The sequence below is a fragment of the Lissotriton helveticus genome, chromosome 10, assembly GCF_964261635.1.
Source record: "Lissotriton helveticus chromosome 10, aLisHel1.1, whole genome shotgun sequence".
NCBI lineage: Eukaryota > Metazoa > Chordata > Amphibia > Caudata > Salamandridae > Lissotriton > Lissotriton helveticus.
Genome location: NC_136071.1, coordinates 609,127,745 through 609,149,492, shown reverse-complemented (window position 1 = coordinate 609,149,492; position 21,748 = coordinate 609,127,745).

Below are 21,748 nucleotides of genomic sequence, written 5' to 3'. Positions count from 1 at the left end.
TCTTCAGAGAAGGCCCCCAGATGAAATAGCCGAATGTCATTGCAAAAACACAGAACTCTTCAATTTTGCAGAACCTATCAACACCTTGCTTCTCAAAGAAATACAACCCTCTGTCTCACTCTACTGTTCAAAACTAATTAGCAACTTTCTAAAAGAAGTAACAACAGCATCAGAATGCCAGGCCTCATCTGTACTAAAAAAACGGGGCCTGACCCTAAAATCCTCAATAAGTATATTATTTTAGCTAAAGTCAACAAGTGTGGCATCTATTCCCAGCTCAAACTTTTCAATGAGGAAATTTAATTACCTACTTGATGAATCCCATACGGCTTCAACTCATAAAGCAGCACTGAGATTACAACTCTCAAAGAAGTTGGTGATGTTCTCCATATTCTTCATAACAGTTATTCCTATCTCCTTCAAATGCCAGCAGCATTCAAAATAGTGAGTCATGCTACAGTTAATTACCTTCTTCCTCTACAACACTGTGATGCTGTAAGAAGTGGTTCCCCAATGTTCTATATTATTTTCTACTGTATTCAACCGTTGTATGTAACCTCTAGTCTCAACTTTCATTCACTCTAACATCTCTTATATTTATGTTTACTCTCTTTTAAAGCACAGCTTTCACCATCAGTTATCTTGGTGCTAAAAGCCAACCACAATGCTTTCCAAGCAAACTTGTATGAAAGACGGAGGTAGGTATATTGGAAAAGCCACTTCTTCCATTAACCTTCTGAATTGTAATAATGCATTTTGGGATCTTAAGGAACGTGCTGGAGTAGGCCAAAGTTTGGCAACTGCCAAAATACACAAACCACAACAGTTTCCCAAAAGAATGTAGGAATTTCTGCTCAGAAGGCAGATCTGGAATTCAGGCTCCTTCAAGGCTTATGAAAAAGCGAAACATTCTGTTAATGTAGAAGATTTAGAGCTAAACGTTCTTATGTTGCAAACATAGGAACTTAATGGCTACAAGAGACTCATTGTAAGCCAATGAAGTGTGGAGAAAATTTTAGTAGAGGTACACTTGAATCTTTTTAAGTTGAGAGCTTATGTAGCAGTAGCATAATGGTCCAGTTAAAGTTTTCATATCAGGAATATTTTTAAACTAGTGCATCAAGCAGATATCTTTTTTTTGGGAACCCCTGTCAGTTTTGCTCAGCAACTGGTCATCTCTTAAAGTCAACACCACCTTTGAAACATGGAAACCATACCTCTAGACATTCTTTTTTTAAGTTTAAAAGCTTTATTTGAAATAGAATACAATTACAAAAAAGTAAGCCATACGAGTTATCTTAAACTAAAATAACAAGAAATGAGAAGGCAAATACTAAACAAAGTAGAACACATTTTTCATTTTGACATTTTCATAGGGAGGGAAGGGAAAGAGGATAGAATATAATTCTACAACTGAAGATCGTGTATCATTACACATTAATAATAAAGAATGAAATATTTAACATATCTAAAAATGATGTAATGTTGACAAATAACAGAGTAAAAAAGCAGAAAAAGTAACAACTTACGGCGGTTTAAAATTTTCAAAATTTTAAAAGATACATGCATTTTTGCAACTTTACTTAAAAAATTAGTTAATGGTAACCAATATAAGACTCTATTAGTGAGTGGATTGTAAGAGAATGCAAACACAATATCCAGTCTATTATAGTGACAAACATTATTCCACCAAGCCGTAACTGAAAGTTTAGTTGAACATTTCCAATTTAGTGTGATTTTCTGAAAAGCTAAGGCCAACATAAGGTCAAATAAGCCTTGTTCATGTATAGGTGAACCCAAGGACCCTATCAGACTTCCTGCAAAAAGAGTAACATTACATAAAGGAATATTTAAATTATTATTTGGGATATAAGAGACCATATGTTCACCCAGAAGGAGGTTACATTGGGCCAAGAAAACAAAAGATGGAACAAAACAGCTAGAGGGGAATTACAGGACCAGCAGAAGTTGTTATTAATATGTGAAAATCTAGCTATTGATAGGGGAGTAAAATACCACCTATGATAAAGAAAAAACAAAGATTGAGTGGTAGAAGCGGATCTCGAGATTTTTAACAATCTTGCCCAAATCTTGTCCCAGAAATCAACGTTACACACACATCCAAAATCCGTCTTCCAGGCCAATTTTAAATTAGTTTTAGAACAGGCATGGTCTAGGGTAAAGAGGTCTTTATAGATCAAGGATACTTTTGGAAACAATAATACATTTTTTTAAAGTGGAACGTCTGAAGATGTAGAGGTATCAGAAGGGAAGGAATAGAAGAGATCCAAAATTAACTAACGAAGGAGTCGATTACGATGGCGGTGAATCAGCATCATCCGGGCCGGTGGAAACCACCGCCGGCCAGCAAGACACCTCCAGCCACATTAGGATGGGTGCGGAAACATGCTTTTACGCGGAGGCTTTTTCGCCGTGGAAAAGCATGTGGACCATTGCTTCTGGGGGCCCCATTGCGGGCCCCCAGGGTGTTGGGGGGTGGGGGATGCACATAGGGTTACCTATGGTACCCCCCTGCTTTGGCATGCACAAGGTGGCAGGCACCACGGGGTTCCCGCCACGTTGTGCATGTCAAAGGAAAACATGCATTTTTCACTTTGTGGCGGGTGCTGCCAGACGCTTAATTCGTCTACTCAGCCAAGTTGTTGAGACCGGCCCCCGCAGTGGCGAGGAGAGACTCCTGATTAACACAGGACTTCTTACTTTGATTAAACCCGTTTTTGGTCGGCCCGCCCTCGCCATACCAGGATTTTGAAACCGCTCGTTTATCTTGGATCCAATGTAGTCAAGCATCGCTCATTCGCACTGATTGTTGTACAAGTCAGCAACAGCACTATGGATTAATTCCTGATTTCACTACGATGACTTATCTTCAATACTCAGACCTGGATTCTGCCTACCTATTTGAAAGAATCAAAGCAAAAATAATGGTGGACAGTGTTTTTATTTTCACTGCACCCAAAAACCGTTTTCCTACCTGCCTTGTCAGGTAACTCAATCCATTATTGTTCTGTCCTTAGTTTACCTACCCTCCTTTTTAACTCTTTTTTGATACTTTAATAACTTGATGTAACTGGCCTCCGGGCCCTTTTTAATCTAACTGTGTCGGGACTCTTTTGAGACCGTTTAAAATAATGAGCGCATTTTTCCACTTTTACACCTAGGACTCAGCCCCACCTCTTCCTTCACCCCCCCTCACGTCCTGATGAAGACCCGCGAGTAAGGATCCATTGTCCTACACCTTTGGGTCGAAACGTAGACCATCATCTACTCACACGAACTCCTTAACCCAAGATTGATAATAATAATCATTACGGGAGTCGCTGTCTCATGTAAAATGTTCTGTTTAACATGTGTCTTTTCTTGATCTCTTATTTATGGGTCAATGATAATGATGGTTTCACTTGTGATTTTGTGCTTAGTGATTGTTTTTGATTAGTGATGTTAACTAATTGAAATACACCCCCTCCCCTTGCACTCCCTTCCCCCTTTCTGTGTGGGCGCACTTGAATTTTGTATACTATACTAGCGAATGCATAACCATTGTATGGTTTTTGGGTGCAGTGAAAATAAAAACACTGTCCACCATTATTTTTGCTTTGATTCTATCTAAATTATGTGAAAATTAAGTAATTGTTGTGTTTTTTGTCTGGGACCCCTTCATATACTTCAACTTAATACCCAGGTCCCACTGACCATATGGGTCGAACCCCTCTATTTACAACATACCTATTTGAAAGAGCACAGAATTCTATTTAAGTAACCGATGTCCTGATGATGACCTAAAGTCATAAAGGTTGAAACGCCGTCGACCCTGCAACGCCAATTGCGGCTGTTCTTTTTTTCTTTTGTTTGGCAAATTGGAAATAATAAATGTAATTTTTGTAGATATATGTAAATATTGTATTTTGACCATTGTATACTAATTGTTTATCTTACGCCGCCCCACGCTGTCACATAATCACTTGTGTCACTGCGCCGTTTATTCACCTTCACCTTGCCAGTACACTCTTGCATATCCTTGGTTACTGTAATTTACTTTGCTAATGTGCTCTTTACATGCAAAATAATAATTCTGTATTACTTCTTGGTCTCCCTTGTCCCCTTTTTCCCTGTTGCACTGTGATTAATTCACTTGTAATTTGTCCGTCTATTAGATATCCTTGTTGAGACACTGTATCATTGTTATTAAAGAATAGGAAAGAGTGGAAGCTTTATTAAGAACGTTAAGAAATAACAAAGAATTATCAGATGTTAATTTGCCTCTAAGGAAGCTGCACTGCTCTGGGCCAATTAGAGAAGGCAAAAGAGGTTCAAGACGCAAAGCGAGTAATTTAGCAAAAATTATGTAATCGACATTTACCAGGGATATAGGGCGATAATTCTTACAGAGTTTAGGATCACGGCCTTCCTTATGAATTGAGCATATTGTAACTTGTAAAAAGGTACCCTCGGTCTTACCAATAGTGTGAAAACGATGGAAAAGATGTAAAAGTTTTGGGAGTAGTAAGTTTGAAAAATGCAAATAAAATGCCACTGTAAACCCATCTGGACACGGAGCTTTCTCTTTTTTAAGAAGATTCAAAGATTGAGATATTTCTTTAATTGATTTATCTGACTCAAGAGCATTGAAGTCCAGGTTTTCCCGTAAAGAGGTAGTAGATTAAGCAAAATAAATATTGATTAAAGAAGTAGATGCAGGGGTTTCCGGTGTATATAAGTATTTATAAAATTTCACAAATTCTCCTCAGATTTCTTGTTTCTTAAAAAGATGTTACCCTTCCGACAATTGAATGGAGTCTATTGAGACGCGTTCTTTTTGAACTTTGAGGTAATTAGCCAAGAGTTTACCCACTTTATTCCGTCTGCCATAATAACAGGCACTGCTATGTAAAAGAATGGATGAAGCATTGTCCGTGGTTAATTTATTAAAATCTAGCTTCACTCGAACACGTTCCTCTAAAGTAGAATTAGAAGAGGAAGAATAAAATTGATGTTCTAGATGTTTGATATTTGCTAATAAACAATTATATTGATTGATTGTTTTTTTCTTTTTCCTGGAAACAAAATTTATAATGAAACCATGTGCAGCAGCTTTGCATGTATCAAAAATCAATGAGGGGGAAGAGTTTGGATTTACGTATCAGGATAAAAAATTACTCAGAAAAAGAAATAAAGGAAGAAGAGAAAAAGGATCTTGTAAAAGGAAATTTAAAAACCTCCATCTGGAAGATCTGGGCTATGATTGGAGTAAGTAAAAATCGGCAACAACCAGGGCATGATCAGAAATTATAATAGGTTAAATTGAGCATGAAATGAAATTCAGGGATAAATGTTTGGAGAGGAAAATGTAGTCTAACCAAGTGAGGGAACCATGAGGAGGGGAGGAAAAAGAAAATTCTGTTACATCTTCGTTACATAAACATCAAGCATCAATAGCGTGTGTTTGAGAAATCGTATTGTGAAATTGTTTGTGAGCTTTATGAGGTATTAAACGAATCGCGAACTGGCAGTCTATTAATTAGTCTATAATCTGATTGCAGTCGCCTCCTAAAATAAAAAATCCATCTTTATACTGAATAATTTCTTTTGTAATATTGCACCAAAAAGAGTAGTCTGGTTGAGTCGGGCCAGAAACATTAAATACAGACAAAGATATGTTATTAACAAGTAACTTAACTTATAACCATCTACCTTCCAAATCTGTGTCTTGAGATATAACAGAACAATTCAACTTTTTGTGACATAGAATAATGACACTGTAGGGAGACCTGTTTGTGTCGGTCGCCCTCGGTCTCTTTCTATCAAGAAGACACGAAAATTAATAGCAAGTATGGGAGAGGGTTTTTGATTCCTTTTGTTTTAACAACTCTCCCAATGTGTCTGGGTAGAAGGTGATCCAGCGGGCTATAGAAAATATATCATAAACTACGCTACCCAACTTCATAACCTATAAACAAAATTCTATACTAAATATGGACCCATTTATGAACCTGATATATTTTGGGCCTACTGAATCAGGTGGTCAGAATAAATCTATATACACATTATCTACACACTATATACATATTTATACATTTGCAGAAAGAATATTGTCATTAGAATAAAACCCAACCATTTAAACGACCACCATAGGTGACGTGATCTAGCTAATGGTAACCTATACTTCTAAATAATCAAGACCAGCTTGTTTGTCAAAAGTAAGATTTTATTTTCTAAATTATGGTATATATGTAGTAAGTTTTATAAATGAAATTTATTTGCAATATAGCAAACATGATGGTAGGAAATATGAGAAAAATACAATTTAAGCAATTGAATCAATTTAAAGAAATTATATAAAGTTTAGCATTTCTAAAACCTATTTCCCTAACTGAGCTAAATAGACAGAAATTAAAGTAAAGATATTTGAGGATTCTTACGTGCTCCACGCAAAGTCCAGCAGCACATCACCCTCATCGGAAAGTCAGAAAGCAGCAGCCAGCCCAACCCTAAGGGCATGACTTTTTATACCTTTCTACGCTAACTAAACTAGCAAAGGAAAGTTTTCAGAAATCTACGACGTCCCATTGGTTGAGAGTGACAAGTGACATGTCACCCGATTCTTAAAAAGTTCCACAAAATCATGTCTTACAAAGACCATTGTCTCTTCCACGTGAAGCCAAAAGCTTCCTGCGATTGCAACTTTGTATTAAGTCATCCTCGCAGCTTCCATAGTCTTTCAGTGCAACTTCCGCGGATGCCAAGTTAAGGACTGACAAAAAGTTCACTTTCGACCTTGGCCATGTCCGACAGAATGATGTCAGCTCATCAGTTTTTGCTTTGTGAATGCAGCTTCAATAAACGTTTTAATTCAGAATGGGCGTCTCGTGACTTTCTGCAGAATTATAGATCAGCTCTTTTTCTGCGGCTCAAATAACTAGGCCTCAAAAGCAGGCAACTTATGATTTCTAGTATAAAACAAACACAAGAAAAGTATTAATGTAAGAAATAAAGTATATTCTGTATCCACCCCATGGTTTACTAATTAATTAACCCACCCGATTAATCAAAATGTTACCTAGCTAATGCAAACAAATAAAGCAGCGTTTATATTTACCAGTCTCCGTTTTTCTATGAGACCCATATGCACCTATAATAGTAGAAATGACATCACACAGACAAGGAAAAGCAAAACAAGCACATGCTTCGTTTAAGTTTGCAGCAGTTAGTAATGACAAAAACGAAAACAATAAATTATTTTATTATTTTGCACGAACAAAAAGATGCAACATTTATGCACGTTTATGAGCACACATGTTAGTCCCCCCACGTGTAAAGTTTAATCTAAGTTGTATTAGCACGACATATCACAAATCATTAATAATTTTATTCATGTTATGGAAATGTGACTTCGCGAGTTTAAACAAAATTTTGTTTTCTATCTCGCTCCATCAACTCCCTCATCTGGTGATTAACAAATCACCACACCAGCACTCAAAATTTTGGTAAATTAAATTTTTAAGAAATCGATTCAAATTCATTTGTATTAGTAAACCTAAAAGTCTGTTTCAGCATAATCTTTGCAATTAACATGACGCTCTCTATGTAACTCCTGTAACTCGATCTCCCTTTCCTCTTCTTTTCTGAGTTTATAGATTCTCTTCTTTTCCTTCAAATGTTTCTTTCTTTTATGTAACAAACAACCTACTTTAGTCAAAATAAAAATGAATACTATTATAATCAAAGGTGCCAGAATCTTGCCAAGAATTGAACTTCCGATATTATGAAACCAGTTTTTAATTGCTTGAAACCTTTTTGAAAGTTTCCCTGTAAAATCTTCTTCTTCTAAAGGAATTATTTCTGAATGCATTTGTGTAATATTCTTAATATACATTTCAATATTCTTACTTTCATCAGGAATATATGTACAGCAATGTTGAACATGTAAAATGCCACAGACTCCTCCCTCTTTTGCTAGGAGAATGTCTAAAGCAAGACGATCTTGAATTACCATGGATCTAATAGCAATAACTTCAACATTCACTAATTGAAACCCATCAGCAGTGTCAGTTGATAATCTATCAACTATAGTGGACAATTTTCTGATTCTCCCTGCATTTAGGGTTATACCAACAAAAGGTATTACAGCTTGGAAAATATCTCCCAGAACTTCGGTAAAAGTTTCTCTTTTAGCTCTATTTACATAATTATGAATTTTAAACAATCCTTCTGAATCTCTGTCAACATGAAACACTTTAGGAAAAACAATTCCCACATAACAAGTTCCATACCAATGGTCTGGAAGGTTATAGTAAGCTTTGTCACCACAAACAAAATAAATTCCAGGGAAGATAGGATCTTTTCCACCTTTAAATCCCCAACCTCCCATAATTTGATAAGTATCTTCACAGTTGCTTGCACCTACAAAATAATTATCAAAAAGTGTATTATCTCTTCTAATGCAAAGCTTTCCACTAACAGGTTTGTCTATATGAATTGCAATATTTTCAAGCATTTTGCCATTTAATTTCTCATCTTCTTTTTGCCAGAAGGATGACTTAGTCTGCTTGACTAATTCATTTCTCTTATAAATTGCTCTTCTCTCCTCAACCATATTCAAAAATTTCTTTCCTTCAGCACTTAATTTACATGTTAGATTATTCTTATAAGCATACTCATAAGTGAGTTCGTTAGTAACAAGGAAATATTCTCTCAATTGCTTAGCTTTCTTATGCTTATTTAAAGCATTATCAATTTTAACATTAGCAAAAATCTCATCATAATTTGAATAGTAATATTCTAAACGACCAGTTTGATAAAATAAACTAGTTAATACACTACATGTAACAGCATAAGTGAGAGGAAGCATATTATATGTTACTCCCTCAGAAACAGAAGCGGGTAACTTAACACATACATAACAGTCCTTTGCATCCATTACCTTTACATATTCACTCAATAGTTTTGTGAATGTATTGCTTGAAAAATCACCTATTGATTTATCTTGATGAATGTTAGGCTGATGATCAATTATTTTTGCAGATGTACTATGTTTAGTTTGGCTAACCAGAGCTTTGCTTGTTATGTTAACTTTGTGTAATTCTCTATTCATTTCTAAAGGTATAATCACAGCTAGTATCAACCAGAGCAGAACTAAAATGAGCAGACATACCAGAGTCATCTTACAGCATCTTTTAAAAACAGAACATTTTGAAGTGCTCTCCTTAACGTAAGGCATTTTTAGGTTAGTTTTAGCCTCAAAAATAAAAATAAATTTTAAAATTTATATACACCCCCCTTTTAAAATATATTTTTCTTTTATAACCCTAAACAAGATTTCTTCGACCTTATGTCATACATGAGTTTTCTTGTACTAAACAGTTTTTTCTTCGACCTTGTGTCAACTAACAGGATTTCTTCAGCCTTTTGCCAATTTAATAATTCTGTACTTCAATCATTGTCACTAATTTCTTGGATTTCGTTTTCTTCTTCACTACTATCATATATGTCAATAACAGGTGGAATTACTAAGTAAGTCCACTCAGGAGACTTGTATTTCTGGTTTGGTCTAATTATTCTCTTCCCTTTTCTCGATATCACTTCAATTTTTCTTCCAACTCCAATTTCTTTTCCTGGACTCTTTTGACTACTTATTTCTTCAACTTGTTCTATTGGCTTTTTGATCAATCTGACTCTCAATCTTCCACCAGGCCAGTAGTCTGCTTTTCTCACATACTTCTTCTTTGGTTCAGAATTATTTGATTCTGACTTCCAAGTCCTTTTCTTTCCGTTTTCACTTCCACCTTCCACGTCACTTTCTTCAGTTTCGTAGTCTGAAATTTCAATTGACTCAGGAACTTCTCTATTCGGCAATTTCACTCCTTCAGGAACTTCACTTTGTCTTCCATCACTGGTACTCAGTAATTCGTTCTCCTCCTCTTCTTCAATTACCTCTAGCTTCCCAGATTTCGGATTTTTATTCCTTACTCCAGAGCTTGTTCTCTGCCTTTCGATACTCTCCTGGTCTGAAACTTCTTTTGGTTCAGTTTCTTTGTCTTCAATAGAGACAACCGAATCTTCAGTTATCTTTCCTTTTAACAGATTCTCTTCACCTTCAGAATCTATTTCAATTATTTCTAAGTCTTTTCTTGTCAGATTTCCATTCACTGGCACAGTTTCCAGATGTCGACTTTCTTGTCGATCTTCAGAATCTGGAATTACTTCACCTTCTGTTCTGTCTTCTGCTTCAGAATCAGAATCATCTGTAGTATCACTTTCAACATCAGAATTCTCAGGAGTTGGTATTGGAATAGTATGACTTGGATGAATCCAGCGCTTCAATCCTCTGCACTTTACAGCATTAGTAGTGATCAAGATTACCTGCCTAGGTTTCTGCCATCTAGGAGATAGACAATTCCTCCTCCGATGTACTTTCGTTCTGACCCAATCGCCAGGTCTCAGATCATGAGTCAAAACTTTTTCATTTGATTGAGCTTCAGTTCCCACCTGATTAGACACAGAAGTTACCATATCAGATAACCTTTTACAGTAATCCAAAATTGCACTGTCATTTATGCTCAACAGTTTACCTACAGGTACAAAAGCTTGCCTCATAACTCTTCCCATTAAAATTTCATGAGGACTCAGACCTGTCTTTTTATCTGGTGTACTTCTTATTGACATCAAAACAAGTGGAAGAGCATCAGTCCACTTAACTCCTGTCTCTAGACACATTTTTCCAATTCTGTTTTTGATAGTTCCATTTATTTGTTCAACTACACCTGATGCCTCTGGTCTGTATGCACAGTGTATTTTCTGCTCAATGCTCAAAGCTTCACAAATTAACTTCAACAGTTTGTTATCAAAATGGCTTCCTCCATCACTCTCAATAGTGACTGGAAAACCGTACCTTGGGATGATTTCTCTGAGCATTAGTTTTGCTACTGTAATTGAATCACAATGTCGTGTAGGGAAAGCCTCTACCCATCTTGAGAATAAGCATACAATTACAAGTACATATTTCAAACAGTTGTGTAAGGGCATTTCAATGAAATCTATTTGTAACCTGGTAAAGGGACCACCCTCTCGTCCAATTATTCCTGTCCCCACCACTGATTTTCTGTTTGGATTCATTTGTTGGCATGATAAACACCTTTGACAAAAAGATTCTGCAATGGTTCTAAATTTGGTATTGAACCATGTTTCTCTAAAAAGTCTGACCATAGAATCTCTTCCTAAATGTGCAGGACCATGATATAATCTGGCCATGTCAGCAATCAAGCAATTTGGTAAGACTATTCTGCCATCTTTGTAAACCCACACTCCATCTTCTTCACGTGGTCTACAATCTGATCTTAACCATAGGTCTTTTTCTTCATCATCTGCTTCGTTTTGTAAATCTCTAATCTCATGCCATGTTTCTACAACAGTTGTTAACATTAATGAATTTGAATCAGTTTCTTTACTCCTCTCCCGATTGTATGAATAATTTTTTCTTGCGCAGTACTTTGCTGTTTCGTCTGCGAAGGCATTTCCCTTGGAAATATAATCAGTTCCTCTAGTGTGCGCTGCACACTTGACTATGGCAATTTCTTTTGGCAATTGTATTGCTTCAATTAATCTTCTAATGAAAACTGCATTTTTAATTGGTGATCCTGTTGATGTCATGTATCCTCTCTGTGACCAGAGTTGTCCATAATCATGCACAACTCCGTACCCATACTGACTATCAGTAATGATGGTAACTCTTATATCTTTTGATATTTCACATGCACGAATTAAAGCAATCAATTCAGCCACTTGTGCTGAACGAACTCCTTCAAGACATGATGCTTCTTCAACATCTACAACTGTACAAACTGAGTATGAAGCTTTCAAGACACCTCCTTCGGATTTTAAGCATGAGCCATCTACAAAGTAGACAAAATCCGATTCAGACAAAGGTCTGTCTTTGATGTCTTTTCTTGGTTTTGTGCAGAATTCCATGACATCTAAACATTCATGTTCTGTCTCAATGTCATCAACAATTTCAGAATCAGGCAGTAATGTAGAAGGATTCAGATTCAAACATCTTGAAATCGAAACATTATCTGCTCCCAGTATGATTTTCTCATACTTTGTCAATCTGCTACTTGTTAAATGTTGAGTCTTACCTCTTGTCAGTAATATTTCAACTGAATGAGGCACAAAAACTTTCACAGGAAATCCCATAATGATTCCTTCACTTTGTTCAAGGCTGATACTTGTAGCTGCAACTGCTTTCAAACAACCTGGTAATGCTTTTGCAATTGGATCAAGAACTGCAGAGAAGTATGCAATAGGTTTCTTTAAATTTCCATGTCTCTGTATTAATACAGATAATGCACATCCTTCTCTCTCACTGCAATACAGTTCAAAATCTTTCTCATAATTTGGCATACCCAAAGCAGGAGCTTGGCATAAGCTCTTTTTCAGGTTCTCAAAAGATTCCATCTCAGCATCATTGAGAATAATTGGATCTTTTACATCTGATTTGGTCAGTCTTTGTAGTGGTTTTGCAATTACTGAAAATCCACTTATCCATTGTCGACAGTAACCTACCATTCCTAGGAACATTCTGACCTGTCTTTGTGTTCTTGGCGGTAACATTGCTTGAATCATTTTTATTCTCTCTATTGTTACTTGTCTTTTTCCCTTTGCAATTCTGTGACCAAGATATTTTACTTCTTGTTTGCAAAACTGTAGTTTTGCTGGGGACACTTTATGTCCTTCTTCTGCAAGGCGATTTAACAGAATTATTGTGTCTGTTACACAATTTTCTCTTGTCTTTGCAGCTATTAACAAATCATCAATATACTGCACCATCGTAGACCTACCTGGTAAGTCTAAATCTTCTAATGATCTTTTTAACAATTCATTAAAGATTGAAGGACTTTCTGTATAGCCCTGAGGGATTCTTGTCCATCCAAGGGTCTTACCTTGGAATCTGAAAGCAAAGATTTCATAACTGTCTGGGTGTAAGGGAACAGTAAAGAATGCATTGCAAAGGTCAATGACTGAGTACCATTCAGCATCGTGTGGAATCTGAAATAGTATTACTGCTGGATTTGGAACCACAGGACAACATGGAATGACAATTTGATTAACCTTTCTCAAATCTTGTACGATCCTAAATGTTCCGTTAGACTTTTTAACTCCCATAATTGGTGAAATACAAGAGCTACTCTTCATTTCTTTTAATACACCTTGCTTGATTAACTTTTCAATTATAGGTGTAATACCTTCAATTGTCTCTGTTTTCATTTTATACTGTGGAGTGTTTGGAAATTCTATTCCTTGTTTCAATGCAATTTTTACAGGATCTACATTTTTCATTAGACCCATCTCATTTCCAGTAAAATCCCATATTTCAGATTTCACTGTTTCTTTTAGCTCTTCAGGTAAATCCTTTTCTTCAAATGCAGGAAACAATTTTGTTTCTTCTGCTTCCATCATCATCATTGTCATTCTGTACAAACCATCTTCCTCCATTGTTTGTAATTCAACTCCTTCAGGAGAACAATATATTCTGCAATTCATTTTACATAGGATGTCTCTACCTAATAGATTTACTGGACTACTGTTACAAACCACAAATCTGTGTTTGTCTCTATAATTTCCAATTTCGACTGGTACTGGATCAGTTAAGTCTGTTTTAATTTGCTGATTACTTACTCCCACAACTTGGATGGTGTCCCCAGAGAGAGGTAGGTTTTCAATTTCCACTGATCTAACAGTAGAACGGGTAGCACCAGTGTCCACTAGAAAAGTGATGTCTACATCATTAACTTTCCCGTTTACATAAGGACCAGACTGGTCAACCTCAAGAGTGGCTCCAACAACACACTCTTCCTCCTCTCTCGGGCACCGTCAGCAATAATCATCAGAATCACTGTCTTGACTTTCTGTTAATAAAAATTGTTGTGAAGCATTTTGCATTTGAACCTTTTGCTGCTTTTGCTGTTTTTGTGGTTTTATTACCTGTTCACATCCCTGAAATCCCACGTTTGGATTATATTTTTGAACTCCCCCACAATTCGGAAAAGGTGGTTGTGGCAATTGGTCTTGACGATTATTCACCTGTTGTTGTTGCTGTTGTTGTAACTGTCGCTGAATATTAAATTCATTTAACCCCTGTTGCATCTGTAGCTGTTGCTGCAGGTTAACACCATTCTGCATCTGTGGATTCAATAAGGGATTCTTTGAGTTTCTAGGAGGATGAGGACACTCGTCCCTCCAATGTCCAATTTCGCCACAATTAAAACAAGGTAATCTTTGTTTCAGCTCTTCTATCTTTGGGCTAAATTTCTTTGGGAAATTATTACCTTTAAACTTTCCTTGTATCTGGTTTGTATTTCCAGTTTGAACAAAATTAGTGTTCTTGTTTCCCATGCTGGCAATCTGTTGCTCAGCCACCTTTACCTGAGCCCACATGGCTTTCTCCTTCAGCTTCTTCTGTTTTACTTCTAATTCATCGCTACAATATTTTGCTTTTCTTAGAATATCATCTACAGATAGTGCTTGCCATCCGACAATACTAGTTCTGATCATTTCTCCAATTTCAGGTTTTAGTCCATAAACAAATCTATAGATAAAATGACTCATGTCTTTTTCATCTAATTTTTCATAACCACTGTATTGTTTAAAGATTAACAATAGTCTTTCATAAAAAGAATGAACTGATTCTTTTGTTTCCTGTTCTGTTCTTTCTATTTTAACCCAATCAACTTCTTTGGGTGGAATTTTGTTTTTCATCCAAACAATTACTTTCTCGTAAAAATCCATTACAAGTGGATTTGGGGCACCTGTTTCTTTGATTCGTTCAGGTTCTGCTTTTGGCCAACTAATAGTTATTTTACATTCTGTCCAAAGATCAGATGGAACTACAATGTCAAAAAATCCATCTAAATCAATCCACAGAACTTTTGACACTTTGATAAATCTATCGACTTGCCTGTACCACTCAACTGGTTTCTCCCTCAATTTTGGAAAGTCATTTGTGAATAATAGAATGTCCTATCTTGACCATGGGACATGAACATATCCTCCACCTGCAACTTCCCTCATTGGAAATTGTTTTGACAATTTTTCCAATCTTTCATCTTCCTTCCTTTTGGTCCATTTCACTCTCCATTTGTTCAGTTCTCCTAGTTTTTTTGATATAGACAATCAAATCTTTAATGTGAACTATTCTTCCCATTGAGTTCAAACTCTCAATGTCACTTTCTGAAAAGTCTAATCTGTAATGCTTTGCAAAATTCTTTTGTTTACTTACATCGATTTCAAGTTCTGCAGCTAGATCCTCTAATTGATCATATTTATTTTTCGTTTTCCACTGAATACTTTTGCAAATGAATAGTAGTTCATCGTCCCGATAGTAATTTAAACTATCTGGGCCAATTGTTCCAATTATTAATTCTTCAATATTAGCTTTTAATTTGGCCACATCAAGTTTTGGTGTGGTTATCCTGACTTCAGGACTCCCTACATCTGACATAGCACCCATTGGTGTTTTTGGAGATAAATCCTCATTAAATGTTAAATCAGGCATTCTCGATCTAGAAGTGTTTAATTCAGTCAAGTCTGAATAAAATTTTTCAGTAGCCTTTTGAGTTTCTGTATTTAAAGGAATAGTTAATCCATTTTTATTTGTATCTCTTTGATCAAATACAGGCTGAACAGGACCTATTGTTACTGGAACTGTGACAGCTTCCATGCCTTTTGTCATTCTTTTAATTAATTCTTCTTTAGACCTTAAATATTCATTATAATCAACATCCTCAACATTTCTTATCTCTCTTGCATAATCTTTTGGAGGTTCCCTTGCTCTTGGAGTGATTGAAAAATGTCTACCTTCATTTCGAGCATTCTCAAATTCTGATCTTCTAGGAGTTTCAGTGATTTCACAATTATTTGGATAAAGTTTAGGAGCTTCACTAATTGGAGGTGCACTCGGTGAAGTTTCAGTAGAAACCACCGGAGTAGACCATGATCTAGGAGGTCTCAAAGGCTGATTAGGCTGTTTCTTTCTAGCAGTTGTATATATTTCTTCCATAACTGCATCCTCAGATTCACTTTCCATAGATTTCCCTGTAGGAGAACCCATTACCATTTCATGAATTAAATATAATCCTTCACTCATGTTTCCCTGTCTCCACATTCGCAATCTATCTTCATGAGTTTCTCTTTTCCATGATGGATTTTTAGAAGGTCTTTTAATTCCACTAGCTTCTCTTTGTAACTGATACATCTCGTCTTCCCACTCAACTAAAGCTTCAAATTGAGTTGGTCTCGGTTTTGGAACAAGAGCATTCATTTTCTCTCGTAAGTTTCTTAAAACTCTTACATTAAATGAACCATCATCAGGCCAAGCTAAAACACCATCGTTTTTAGTATAACGTTTCCAACTGTCGAACCATAAGACAGTATGATATCCGTATTCACCTTCCATGTACGCTGCAGGTGTTTTATACTTATGAAGTAGTTTACCACCTCGCGTTTCGATTTTCTTGTCAGGTGAAAATAAATTCTTAAATTTCTGAAATAATGTTGTCTTTTTCTCAACATGTTTAAAATGATAACTCATTTTTAAGAGTTAAATTTAATTCACAAAATCGTTCGTAAAATATTTCCGGGATGTTCCGCAAAACAACCAATCCGTGCGCGAAACACACCAACAGGCCAATGGCAGTTGAGCTGCGTCACTTTTCTGCTCAACCAATAAATTTAGAGTTTTTCCGAACGACCAATCAGCTCACAGGCCGTCAGAGACTCAAGAGCCAATCAGAATACAGCTTGTGACGTAGGTCACCCAATCCCAGTGCGGCTCTGTGACGTACACAGCAGCTGCGGTTTCTCGCTTCTCACTCTTGGCGCTTACCCCTCCTTCACAAAATCTTTTCACAGCGCCATTTTAAGAACACTTTTCAGTGTAAATTAATTCTTAACAATGACTATAAAGACAATATCTGTTCGTTTCACTATTTAGGATAGTTTACATACATTCAAGTATCCACACTTCGGAATAGACGGCGCTATTCACACTAAGGATAATATTCAATTGTCAATAGAGTAACCTTACCCTACCCTTCTAACACGTATAATTATGAACTCGCTTTGCTCTGAACCCACCGCGAAGTGAAAGTTCTAAGAGTTCCACTTGAACATAAAATACAATTCAAACTCGCACTTTTACACGGAAAATTCCCTAAATTCAAACACACATGAAATCCGTACAGGACTCTCACCTGTTTATAGAATTCATGCACCGTTAGCAAAATAACGACGTTATCCGTACAGGGCTCTCACCTGTTTATAGATATGAAACATGTACCCGTACAGGACTCTAACCTGTTTATAGATAATCATGCACCGACGTTAATTTTACCCTTCACTCAAGCTCGGGTATAACTAATACTCTCATCACAGTGAGTTTTATGGAAGGCGCTTTGTCCCTATTCTCATGCTGCTTTGATTTCTTAGAAAATCCTCACTATACAAGATTCAGACCTAGCCCTAAAACTGTGCTGCTCGGCGACAACACTATGGTACACGGCGATACCTCTTGTGATACTCGGCGATATCACTACAAACTGAACAGATGGCTTGCGTGACTAATTTCTCGCCACACAATCTATACCGGTATAGCTTACAGATAGGCACGAAAAACGAACTTAACATGTGTTAAAACATCGATCCTATTTCCATACCATGACGCAACCCTTAGCAACCAACATATTACCTTGGTTACCTCTTAGCAACCATCAATTTCTGCTACCAGAGAATTGATCCAGCGGGCTATAGAAAATATATCATAAACTACGCTACCCAACTTCATAACCTATAAACAAAATTCTATACTAAATATGGACCCATTTATGAACCTGATATATTTTGGGCCTACTGAATCAGGTGGTCAGAATAAATCTATATACACATTATCTACACACTATATACATATTTATACATTTGCAGAAAGAATATTGTCATTAGAATAAAACCCAACCATTTAAACGACCACCATAGGTGACGTGATCTAGCTAATGGTAACCTATACTTCTAAATAATCAAGACCAGCTTGTTTGTCAAAAGTAAGATTTTATTTTCTAAATTATGGTATATATGTAGTAAGTTTTATAAATGAAATTTATTTGCAATATAGCAAACATGATGGTAGGAAATATGAGAAAAATACAATTTAAGCAATTGAATCAATTTAAAGAAATTATATAAAGTTTAGCATTTCTAAAACCTATTTCCCTAACTGAGCTAAATAGACAGAAATTAAAGTAAAGATATTTGAGGATTCTTACGTGCTCCACGCAAAGTCCAGCAGCACATCACCCTCATCGGAAAGTCAGAAAGCAGCAGCCAGCCCAACCCTAAGGGCATGACTTTTTATACCTTTCTACGCTAACTAAACTAGCAAAGGAAAGTTTTCAGAAATCTACGACGTCCCATTGGTTGAGAGTGACAAGTGACATGTCACCCGATTCTTAAAAAGTTCCACAAAATCATGTCTTACAAAGACCATTGTCTCTTCCACGTGAAGCCAAAAGCTTCCTGCGATTGCAACTTTGTATTAAGTCATCCTCGCAGCTTCCATAGTCTTTCAGTGCAACTTCCGCGGATGCCAAGTTAAGGACTGACAAAAAGTTCACTTTCGACCTTGGCCATGTCCGACAGAATGATGTCAGCTCATCAGTTTTTGCTTTGTGAATGCAGCTTCAATAAACGTTTTAATTCAGAATGGGCGTCTCGTGACTTTCTGCAGAATTATAGATCAGCTCTTTTTCTGCGGCTCAAATAACTAGGCCTCAAAAGCAGGCAACTTATGATTTCTAGTATAAAACAAACACAAGAAAAGTATTAATGTAAGAAATAAAGTATATTCTGTATCCACCCCATGGTTTACTAATTAATTAACCCACCCGATTAATCAAAATGTTACCTAGCTAATGCAAACAAATAAAGCAGCGTTTATATTTACCAGTCTCCGTTTTTCTATGAGACCCATATGCACCTATAATAGTAGAAATGACATCACACAGACAAGGAAAAGCAAAACAAGCACATGCTTCGTTTAAGTTTGCAGCAGTTAGTAATGACAAAAACGAAAACAATAAATTATTTTATTATTTTGCACGAACAAAAAGATGCAACATTTATGCACGTTTATGAGCACACATGTTAGTCCCCCCACGTGTAAAGTTTAATCTAAGTTGTATTAGCACGACATATCACAAATCATTAATAATTTTATTCATGTTATGGAAATGTGACTTCGCGAGTTTAAACAAAATTTTGTTTTCTATCTCGCTCCATCAAAGGTCATGTGGGGGAGGCAGAAACAAGGTATATAGAAGAAGGAAAAATAAACACACAGGGGTCTTCCAATGGTGGAGTCGTAGTCCTAGTGTGGCCTTGGTTTGAAGAGTTTCCCAGGGTTTTCAATTGATTTTTCTGTGGTTCTTTGTTTGCCTCCGTCGATGGGAACTGGGATAAAAAAAAAAAGTCAGGCTGCCGACCTGAAATTATATGCACATGTGGGAATAGTGCTCCCCTCGCACCTTCACTACTCCTCTGAAGTGCCTAAGTGAGGGAAGGATGGAGGTGCTCACGGTGTGGTGCCCCGTAATCCCACCCACCAACCCCAAAAAGAAAAGAAGCCAGGCACTTGGTTGAACCCACAGTCCTCCTGGACAGCAGAGAGTGAAGTCTCAGCCTCCGCTTCCCTTGCTGGAGTACTGGACTCAGGGGCACTGCTCCAAGAGCGGATGACGGTGTCTTCTTCAGCCTCGTCTCGAGGCGAGGTCCCAGTCCATGATGTCTCCGTCACTTTTCTTTCCTGTGCCTCTTGTGTGTGGTGCTTTTCTTCCTGGTCCACTTTCCCGTCTCCTTTCTGGTCCTGTGCACACAGCGATAGAGTTCTATGTTGTAAGGTCGGCGTCTTTGGTCCCTCTTTCAGTTCTTGTAGTTGCCGGTGTGTGCCTTCCAGCGAATTCATCGTCTAGACCGCCGGGCGCACTTCCGGTCTGGAGTGCTCTGTCCGCCATGTTGGAGAGGTCGGGCCATGCCGCTGTGGAAGGGAATCCACCACAGACACCATTTTTCTTATTGGAGGCAGGAGAAATAAGGACTAAGCCAAATCAACTACGTTTGAGCTTCAAAACATGTGTTTCCGTTTAATGGGTTTCTTGTAAAATAACTAAATCTGGGTTGTAGGAGGCTAAATGAGATAGTATTCCCTGCCTTTTTATGGGGTTAATAAGACCTTTTACATTCCAAGATGTAAAATGTGAATGTAAACACATTGAAAGATACATGAAGTAGGACGATCAACAATAATAACCACCGACCACTTCGGTCTCCACTTGCTCGGAAGCTGACTCCTATCTGTTACTCCGTGACATACAATTCCTGTGTCTTTCCCTTGAGGATCGACAGTTTATTGATAGCGCGATGACAGCAGATGAGATCGCCCAGGCCATCCGTTCATTAAACTCTGGTAAGGCACTAGGCCCCAACGGGCTCCCTATCGAACTCTATGAACTCAAACCGGATAAGCTCGCACCTTTCTTGGAGGAAATGTTTTGGAATCCAGAGACATAGGGATTCTCCCTAGAGATCAGAGAGTTGCTTCGATAGTCGTGATTCATAAGGAGGGCAAGATGAAAACGAGCTGTGCCTCATGCAGACCTATTGGCCAAGCTCCTGTCAAATACACTGGTAAAAGTCATCAGTGATCTGGTGCACCCCGATCAGTCGGGCTTTATGCCCCATAGGAATATGGCTCTAAATCTGTGAAGATTGCATGGGGTGTTGGCCAGAACTCATACTTTGCAGGAGCCAGCTATAATTGTGTCACTTGACGCAACAATGGCTTTTGACACGATTGAATCGCCTTATTTATGGGCAGTCTTGGCAAAGTTTGGGTTCGGCCCCGGGTTTATCGGATGGGTACGTCTGCTGTACTTGGAGCCGCTCGCTCAAGTAGTAGTAAACAATAGAGCTTCGGCTCCCTTCTTGCTGGGATGGGGTACCCATCAGGGTTGCCCGCTGTCCCCCCTTCTTTTCTCATTGGCTTTGGAGCCTCTTGTCGCTTGGATACGTTGGGAACCTTCGATTACAGGTCTGCGGTGGTCCCCTGAATGGGAGGACCGCATTTCTTTGTATGCAGATGATATACTGCTTTATTTGATCCCTCCCCGTAAGTCCCTTATTGTGATCTTTGATGTCCTGGTCTCCTTCGGGAGACACTCAGGACTTTCAATCAACTGGGAGAAATCCTTGTTGTTTGCATTGAAGGGAGAACCCCTAGTCCCTCCTCAAAACGGTCCTATACAGTTCAGCACAGAAGGGTTCAAATATTTGGGAATCTTTGTTTCTTTAGACCCCTCGATTAGGTAATCCCAAAATCTTCTTCCCCCTCTTCAAAGGCTTAGGAGTGATGATTCCAACTGGAGGAAGCTTCCTCTTTCATTGTTGGGTAGGGCAGCCCTCTTTAAAATTATGGCTCTCCCTCGTGTTCTCTACGCTCTGCAAATTACCTTGGATGTGGTGCCATCAAGGTACTTCCGTGAGATCGAGAGCCTACAGCTGAGTCTGTTATGGGAAGGCAGGCCCCGCATCGCTTTACACAAACTAACACTTTCTTGGTATGACAGAGGCATTTCCCTCCTGGATATCAAGAGATACTACTGGGTGCCCCAACTGGCGGCGAGTAACCACG